This window comes from Rousettus aegyptiacus, unplaced genomic scaffold (assembly GCF_014176215.1).
Source record: "Rousettus aegyptiacus isolate mRouAeg1 unplaced genomic scaffold, mRouAeg1.p scaffold_m13_p_9, whole genome shotgun sequence".
Taxonomy (NCBI): domain Eukaryota; kingdom Metazoa; phylum Chordata; class Mammalia; order Chiroptera; family Pteropodidae; genus Rousettus; species Rousettus aegyptiacus.
The window spans coordinates 42,243,001-42,252,220 of NW_023416312.1; the positions used below are offsets into that span (position 1 = coordinate 42,243,001).

Sequence of the window (9,220 nt, forward strand, 5' to 3'; positions counted from 1 at the left end):
TCTTCATTTGCACATGGTGTTCTCCCTGTGTGTATGTCTATGTCCAAATTTCTCCCTTTTTCTCCAGCTTTATCAAAATATAATAGACAATTAGTTGCTCATATTTACATTATACGACTCAATGAGTTTTTTTTCAATTATATTTGGCATAAAATAATATATTAGTTTTAGTTGTACAGCATAGTAAGTAGAGCTCAAGTGATCACCCCACTAATTCTAGTACCCCTCTTCCCCCTTACATATTTATTACAACATTGTTGACTATTTTTCTTATGCTACATTTACAACTCCGTGAGTATTTTGTAACTATCCATTTGTCTTTCTAAATACATTTGTTTTTCTTCACCTTCCCTCCCAAATCCCCCCTCCATTCTAGAAGCCCTCAAAATATTCTCTGTATCTAGAGCTTGATCCCATTTTTGATGTTATTGTTGTTTATTTTGTTCTTTAGATTCTGTATGTACATGAACTCATGTGGTATTTGTCTTTTTCTATCTGACTTACTTCATTCAGTGTAATACTCTCTAGGTCCATCAAGGCCATATCTTATTCCATTCCCTTTAGTCTGTGTGTGCTTTTTAATCTGCAATGAGTTTCTTATAGGCAGCATATGTAGGAGGCTTGTTTTCTTATCCATTCAGCTACTCTATCTTTTGGTTGGAGCACTTAATTCTTTTCCATTTTAGGTACTTGTTGAGAGAAATATAATTATTATCATTTTTTTAATGCCTACAGCACCTGGTATTCCTTGGTGGTCTCCCATCCAAGTACTAACCAGGCCCAACCTTGCTTAGCTTCTGAGATCAGATGAGGTTGGGCATATTCAGGGTGGCATGGCCGTAGACTACTTACTACCATTCTTTATTCATGTTTTTTGACACACATTTTTTTTAAAAGAAGTTCTCTCCAACATTTCCTGTGATGTGATGATGAATTCCTTTAGCTTATTTTTGTCTGGGAAGCTCTTTATCTGTCCTTTGACTCTAAATGATAGCTTTGCTAGGTAAAGTATTCTTGGTTATAGATCCTGGATTTTCATCACTTTGAATATTTTTTGCCAAGCTCTTCTGTCCTACAAAGTTTATGTTGAGAAATCAGGTGCTAGTCTTATGGGTGCTCCCTTGTAGGTAATTCACTGCTTTTATCTTTTGCTTTTAAGATTCTCTCTTCATATTTAACCTTTGGCGTTTTAATTATGATGTGTCTTGGTGTGGGCCTCTTTGGGTTCCTCTTTCTTGGGACTCTCTGAGCTTTCTGAGTCTGTATATCTATTTCCTTCATCAGATTAGGGAAGTTTTCCATCATTTCTTCAAATAGCTTTCAACTCCCTATTCTTCCTCTCTTCCTCCAGGTACCCCTATGACATGGATGTTTTTACATTAATTTTGTCCCAAACACCCTTTAAATTATTATTATATTTTTTACTTTATTTTTTGCCATTCTGATTGGTTGGTCTTGGCTTCCCCATCCTCTATATTGGTGGTTCGATACTCTTCATCCACTCAGTTGATTCCCGCTAATATACTCTTCACCTCAGATAATGTATTCTTCATTTCTGACTTGTTCCCTTTTATAATTTCCATTTCCATTTTTATGTTTTTTTTTATCTCTTTATTAAGTTCTTACTGAGTTCATTTACACTTCCCCTAAGTTCACTGAGTATCTTTATAACCAGTGTTTTGAAGTCTGTATCTGTTAGTTTGCTTGACTCCATTATTTCCGGATCTCTGTTCTGTTCTTTCATATGCATTCTGATTCTTTGTCTTCCCATATTGGCTTCCTTTCTGTGTCTGTTTCTATGTACTAATAAAAGCTCCTAAGTCTCCTGGTTTTATTGGTGTGGCTTTGTGTAGTAGGTGTCCAGTGGCACAGTCTTGAGAGGGATTTAGCAGCAGACCAAATGTATCCCAAGCCTGTGTCCCTCCAGGGCCACCTGTTAAGATTCAGCAAGCAATCCACAGATGCTGAGCTTATAGTTTTCTCAAGAAGCCATGTCAGAAACCAAGGTCAGCTGCCACCAGTGTGGGTCTTGGAGCTTGCTTAGCAAGTTGCACAGGGCTCGCCCAGGATGCAACTAGATGTGACTTGAATAAGGCCATTAATTGAGGGAGTCAGAGTTTCAGTGAATCTTCTGGAATGAGCGATCTCTATTATCAAGTTGAATGACATCTCAGCTATGGCGGCACTTCTGTCTGTACAGTGGGAGGGAAAAGGGCTCAACAGAACAATGGATACTACCAGCACTTCTGCCTGGGAGAGAACATAGCCTCCCTGCCCTCGCTCCGGGACCTCAGCATCCCCCTGTAAGTCCCTGGTGCCCCACAAGCTGCTGACCAGGAGATAGTGCTCAGAGCAAGCGAGTGCATCATCGCGAAGGTCCGGTCATGGTCACTGCCCCTTTTAAGAGGAATGGCTGTGCCTGCCATATCTTCTGTCCCATTCAGCTGCTCCTGACCCAACAGCCTAGTGTCTCTGCACTCTCCTACCTCCTACCATTGCAGGGTGATTTCTTATCTCTCCTTAGTTGTAGGACTTGTGTTCATCCAGACCCCAGGCGACACTGCTTGCTGTTTGGTCCATCTTTTCGTCACAACTTTGGTGTGGTCACAAGAAGAAATGTACAAAACCTCTAGCACCTGCACCATTTTTTTACCACATTTTATTTATTCATCTATTTCCTGATGGACACTTGGGTTGTTTCTTGGCAATTGTGAATAATGCTGCAATAAACATGGTAGTACAGAAATCTCTTTAAGATCTTGATTTCATTTCTTTTTCAAATATATACACAGAAGTGGAATTGTTGGATCATCTAGTAGTTCTATTTTTATTTCTTTATTTTTGTTTTTAGCTTTTTATTGATATTCTTCAATAAAGTTTTATAAATTTCTCCACAAAAGTCATGCATCTATTTTTATCACAAGCACTCCTATTGATCTTTTAAATGGTATATTTTATTTTTTATTTTTTAATTTTAATTTATTTTTTTATTTTGCAATTACAGTTAACATAAATATTATATTAGTTTCAGGTGTAATTAGATATTTGTATAATTTACAAAGTGATCCCCTTGAATAGTCTAGTATTCACCTGGCACTATACATATTTATTACAATATTATTGACTGTATTTCCTATGCTATACTTCACATCCTCAAGACTATTTTGCAACTACCAAATGGTACTTAATCCCTTCACCTTTTTCATCTAGTCCCTAATCCTGCTCGTATATAGCAACCATCAGTTTGTTCTCTGTATCTATAAATTCATTTTGGTTTTGTTTGTTAGTTTATTTTATTCTTCATATTACATATATAAGTGAGATCATATGGCATTTGTGTTTTTCTCTGTCAAACTTATTTCACTCAGAATAATATCCTCTAAGTCCATCCATGTTGTCTCATATGGTAAGATTTAATTTTTTATGGCCAAGTTATATTTTATTCTTTGTATGTACCACAACTTCTCTATCCAATCGTCTATTGATGGGCACATTTTATATCTTGGCGATTGTAAATATATCATAAATAATGCAGAAATAAACATAAGGGTGCATATATCTTTTTAAATTAGTGTTTCAGATTTCTTTGGTAAATACCCAGAAGTGGAATAGCAGAGTCAAAAGGTAGTTTGATTTTTAACTTTTTGAGGAAACTCCATACTATTTTCTGTAGTGACTGCATCAATGTCCATTCCCACTAACAGTACACAAGGGTTCCCTTTTCTCCACATCCTTGTCAACACTTGTTGTTTGTTGATTTATTGATGATAGTCATTCTAACAGGTGATACCCCATTGTAGTTTTAATTTGCTTTTCTCTGCTGAACAGTGACATCGAGCATCTTTTCATATGTGTATTTACCATCTGTATATTCTCTTTGGAGGAATGTCTGTTCAGGTACTCTGTCCATTTTTTAATTATTTTGATTGTGTGTGTTGAGTGGTTTGAGTTCTTTATAAATTGTGATTATTAACCCCTTATCAGATATATCATAGACAAATATCTTCTCCCATTCAATAACTTGTCTTTTCCTTTTTGTGGATGATTTGTTTTTCTGTGCAACAACTTTTTAGTTTGATGTAGTCCATTTGTTTATTTTTTATTTTATTTCCTTTGTCTTAGGAAATATATTAGAAAAACTATTAATAGGAACACTGTCAGAGTTTACTGCTTATGTTTTCTTTTAGGAGTTTTGTGGTTTTGGGTCTTGCATTTAAGTCTTCAACTCATTTTAAGTTTATTTTTCTATAAGGTGTAAGAGATAGTGGTCTGGTTTCAGTTTTTGCATGTATATGTGGAGTTTTTCCAACACCATTTATTGAATAGACTGTCTTTAACCCATTATATATTCTTACCTTCTTTGTCATAGATTAATTAATATTTAGGCATAGATTTCTTGCTCAGCTCCCTATTATATTCCATTGATCTATGTGTCTGTCTTTGTGTCAGTACCATGCTATTTTGATTACTATAGCCTTGTAATATAGTTTAATATTAGGCAGTGTGATACCTCCAACTTTGTTCATCTTTCTCAAGATTATTGTAGCTACTTTGGGTCTTCTATGAGTCCATATTAATTTGGAATTATTTGTTGTAGTTCAGTGAAAAATGTCATTGGTATTTTGATAGGAATTGCTTTGAATTTATAGATTGCTTTGGGTACTATAGACATTTAACCAATGTTAATTCTTTCCATCCATGAGCATGTATATGCTTTTATTTATTTGTGGTTTTGGGTTTCAATTTCTTTTTTAAATGTCTTATAATTTTCCAAATACAGGTCTTTTACCTCATTGGTTAAATTTATTCCTAAATATTTTTGATACAATTGTAAATGATATATTTTTTTTAATTTGTCTTTTTGATAGTTCATTATTGATGTATAAAAATAAAACCAATTTCTGAATATTAATTTTGTATCTTGCTAATTTACTGAATTCATTGATCAGTTCTAATAGGTTTTTAGTGGAATCTTTAGGGTTCTGTATATATAGTATCTTGTCATCTGCAAATTATGAAAGTTTTACTTCTTCCTTCCTAATTTGGATGTCATTTATTTTTCTTGTCTTATTGCTGTGGCTAGGACTTCCAATACTATGTTGAATAAAAGTAGTGAGAGTGGACATCCTTAACCTGTTCCTGGTCTTAAGAAAAACACTTTTAACTTTTCTCCATTGAGTATGATGTCAGCTGTGGGTTTGTCATATTATATATTGCATTGATTTTATTGAGGTATGTTTCCTTTAGTCAAATGATTTTCTTGCATGTATTGATTTTTATCTTTCAATTTGTTAATGTGGTATATCAGGTTAATTGATTTGTGGATATTGAATCAACCCTACATCCAAGGAATAAATCCCACTAGATAATGGTGTATGACTTTTATAATGTCTTGCTACATTTGGTTCACTAAATGTTGAAGATTTTTACATCTATATTCATCAGAGTTATCAGTCTATATTTTTTTTCTTTTCTTTTTGTATTCTTTTCTCTTGCAATGTCTTTGTCTGGTTTTGGAACCAGGGTAACAGTGGCCTCATAAAAAAATGATCTTGAGAGCTTTCCCTTCTATTGAATTTTTAGAAATAGTTTGAGAAGTAAAGGTGTTAATTTGAATTTTTTGAAAATTCAACTGTGAAGCCATCTGGTCCAGGACTTTGATTTGTTGGGAGTTTTTTGATTACCAATTCAGTTTTGTTAGTAGTAATCATTTGGTTCATATTTTCTGTTCTTGATTCAATCTTGGAAGATTGTATGTTTCTAGGACTGTATCCATTTCTTTCAGATTGTCCAATTTGTTGGTGTATAATTGCTCACAGTATTTTTTTTATGATTTTTGTTTCTGTGCAGTCAGTTGTCATTTCTCTTTGGTTTCTGATGTTATTTATTTAGGTCTTTTCTCTTTTTTTGTGAAGATTCTGGTTAAAGATTTCTCAAATTTGTTTATTTTTTTATGAAACAGCTCTTGGTTTCATCAATCCTTTGTATTTTTAAAAGACTTTATTTTGATTACTTCCACTCTGATCTTTATTATTTCCTTATTTCTACTCACTTTGGATTTTGTCTGATGTTCTATTTCTAGTTCCTTTGAGTGCGAGTCTAGATTTTTTATTTAAAAATTTTCTTGATTCTTGAGGTAATTGTGTGTTGCTATGAATTTACCTCTTAGGACTGATTTCACTGTGTCACATAGATTATGGGCCAGTGTGTTTTTGTTTTCATTTGTTTCAAGATATATTTTGATTGCTTTCTTGATCTCATTGTTAAGCCATTCATTGTTTAGTAACATATTATTTAGTATTCCTGTGTTTGTGTGTTGTACAGTTGTTGTTGTTTGCTTATAATCAATGTCTATTTTCATACTATTTTAGTCAGAGAAGATGCATGATATGATTTTAATCTTAAATTTACTAAGACTTGTTTTGAGGCCTAACATTTGGTCTATCTTGGAAAATGTTGTACACTTGAAAAGAATGTATATTCTGCTAAAAATGTCAGTTATATCTATCTGGTCTAGTGTATCATTTAAGGCCACTGTTACCACTGTTGATTTTCCTTCTGGAAGGTCTGTCCTTTGGTGTCAATGGGGTGTTAAAGTCTCCTACTATGATTGTATTACTGTCAATCCCTCCCTTTATGTTGGTCGTAATTTGCTTTATATATTTAGGTGCTCCTATGTTATGTGTACAAATGTTTACTATGGCTATATTGTCTTGTTGGATTGATCTTTTTATCATTATGTAATGTCCTTTTTCTCTCTTATTACAGACTTTGTTTTAAAGTCTGTTTTGTATGACATAAGCATTGTTACCCCAGACTTTTTATCTTCATTTGCATGAAATAACTTTTTCCATCCTTTTATTTTCAGCCTTTGTGAGTCTTTGTATCTGAAGTGTGTCTCTTGTAGACAGCATATGTATGAGTCTTGTTTTCTTATTCATTCAGCTATCCTTTGTCTTTTGAATGGAGCATTTAATCCATTTACATTTAAAGTGAGAATTGATAGGTATGTAACTATTGCCATTTTATTATTCATATTTATTATTTTTTCTCTTCTTAAAGAAGTCCCTTAAACATTGCTTGTAATACTGGTTTGGTGGTGATGAGTTTTTTAGACTTTTATTGTCTGGAAAACTCTTCTCTCTCCATCAGTTTTAAATGATACCCTTGCTGGGTAGGGTAGTCTTGGTTGCAGGTTCTTGCTTTTTATCATTGTGTATATTTCATATCATTTCCTCCTTGCTTACAGAGTTTTAGCTGACAGTCTTATGAGAACTCCATTTTAAATAAATAGCTGCCTTTCTTTTGCTGCTTTTAGGCTTCTCTCTTGTATTTAACCTTTGCTATTTTTAATATGACATGTCTTGATGTGAGCCTGTTTGGGTTCATCTAGTTTTAGACTGCCTGTGCTTCCTGTACTTGTATGCCTGTTTCCTTTGCCAGGTTAGGGAAGTTTTCCATTGTTATTTCTTCAAATAAGTTCTCAATCCTTTGTTCTCTCTCTTCTTCTCTGATACCTCTATGATGTAAATATTGTTACATTTATTGTTGTCATAGTGGTACCTTAAACTATCCTCATTTTTTTTTGCTGTTCCAATTAGACATTTTTTTCTTACCTTGTATTCCAAATTGCTGATTCAATCCTCTGCTTAATCTAATCTGTTATTGAGTCCTTCTAATATATTTTTCATTGCAGTTATTGTATTTTTCATTTCTGACTTGTTCTTTTTTATGATTTTTATGTATTTTTTTATGCCCCATATCTCTTTTTTGAAATTCTCACTGCATTCCTTGAGCATTTTTATAACTAACATTTTGAACTCTGTATCTGGTAGATTACTCAAGTCTGTTTCATTTATTTCTTTTTCTGTAGCTTACTCCTTTTTGGGGGGGCATGCTTCTTTGTTTCTTCATTTTGACTGCTGTTTTTCTGTTTGTTTTTATGTATTAGGCAAATCTGCAACATCTTTAAATCTTGGCATGATAGCTTTATGTAGTAAGTGCCCTTTGTATCCCAATAGCACAATCTTCCTGGTCACCTGAAGTGGGTTCTCCAAGAGAGATATTTGTGTGAGTTGTGTGTGCCCTCATGTTTTAGTTTAACCTTGGTTGCAGTTGACAAGTCAATAGGTGGAATTGAGTCTCATAATGACTGATTGTGAGAACTAGCCATGCTCACAGAGCCTGAGCTGATTTTTGGCTGACGTCACAGAGTGAGAGTAGCCTCAGTGGGCTCATGTGCTTGTTGAGACCACTCTTTAGGAGTGCCACTTGTGGGCCTAATCAGGTAGTACTCTGTTGTAGTCTGAAGACAGCCTCTGGGTGTGTTTGTCTTGGGGACACTTGATATGAGCTCCCATGTTGGTCAAGTTCAGCTGCTGCCTGGGACTGGCTCAGGGCTACCTGGTAGGAGCTACAAAACTATCTAGTTGGCCACTGCTTATTCTGCACCTGGGGGCATGTGGGAGAGGCCATGCTACAAACAGATTGGCTGGCTGGCACTGGACCTTGGGCAGCTCATCCAAATGCTCAGAGCACTCTAAGGCCTGAAGCCACCTGGAAGCTGCTCATAAGTCACTAAAAGAGCCTTGGGCAATAAACAAGGTGAGTGATGTAGGGTCCCAGAGAGTCACCAGGGTTGGGAAAGTGTTATTCCCCAGGTTAATGCAGATTCAGATTTGGTGCTAGTGTTGAGCCTGGGGCTACTCACAAGAGTCTCAGAGCCCACCGATGCAAGCCTCCCCTGCTTTGAGCCTGCAGACCCTTATAGTCTAAGAAATACTATAGCATGGGGCAGGGCTGGTTTCTAAGCTTCCAAAAGTGCCTTCAGTGGTGCATAAATTGGGTTGGGCAGAGTTCCAGGGAGTCACAAGGCCAGTGTAGATTCAGATTTGAGTGTGTGGATGAAGGGTTCAACACATGAAAGATGATACCCACCTGTAAGCTACATGGGTGGTAGGTTTGACACAGGGATAAAGGCAGCTGTCCCTTCAGCCTTCATCCCAAAGTCACACTACTCAGTATTTCTCTGTATATCTCTGGTGCATCCCAAGTCACTGTCTTTCTTTACCTCTGCCAGAACCCAAAATGAATGCCTGTGAGCAAGTGAGTCTGTGTGGGGGCCCTTTTAGAGGAAGTCTGGTTTCCCAGCAGCCTTCTATCTTACCCTGTGGAATGGAATCCCTGCTGATTTTCACAGCCAGATGTTGTGAGAACTCCT

The 9,220-nt window shown here is 35.6% G+C and overlaps 1 pseudogene; it reads right to left on the reverse strand.

Moving 5' to 3' along the window:
* Positions 1–726: 726 nt before the first annotated feature.
* LOC118608203 lies at positions 727–845 on the reverse strand (annotated as a pseudogene).
* Between the last annotated feature and the right edge of the window lie 8,375 nt (positions 846–9,220).